Genomic DNA, 543 nt, shown 5'->3' with positions numbered 1-543 from the left:
CCAAGCATTGTTTGTAGAAAATGAAAAACAAAGCAGTAATTGCTTCCTAGGAAGAATGAACAAATCCAAAGCAGCAGAGAGGACAAAACCATCTTGTTTTTACAGTGGAAATCCTCAGGAAGCTTACTGCCACCACGTGCCACCTTTGCTGCAGGAGCATGGCTGAAAGGGTGGGCAGGCTCTTTATGTTCAACATGCCTCAGCTACTGGACAGGAGGTTTATTTTAATGGAAGACTTTGTGTTTCCAATTGGAAAAACTGAAACACATAGATCTTGTCTTTGTCAGGGAAGCATCTAATGATTAGCCAGAATGTAAATAGCTGTTGTGAGAAAGTGATGAGTGCAGGATTTGGCCCTGTATGAAGTCTAGATTTTCTTTCTTTATTACTTTGAGCACAGTAAGGCAGCATATAAAACAAACCTCAGGCATTCTGTATGGAGAGATTCTGTTTGTCCTTTCAAAAAAAGGTGGCCTGGATTCCCTGCATCCCCACAGCCAGCCGTGCATGCCTCCTCCCAGCTCTGCTTGCATTCCTTTTCCA

Source organism: Falco punctatus (assembly GCF_963210335.1).
Source record: "Falco punctatus genome assembly, chromosome: 12".
Taxonomy (NCBI): Eukaryota; Metazoa; Chordata; class Aves; order Falconiformes; family Falconidae; genus Falco; species Falco punctatus.
This window is presented reverse-complemented; position numbering follows the sequence as displayed.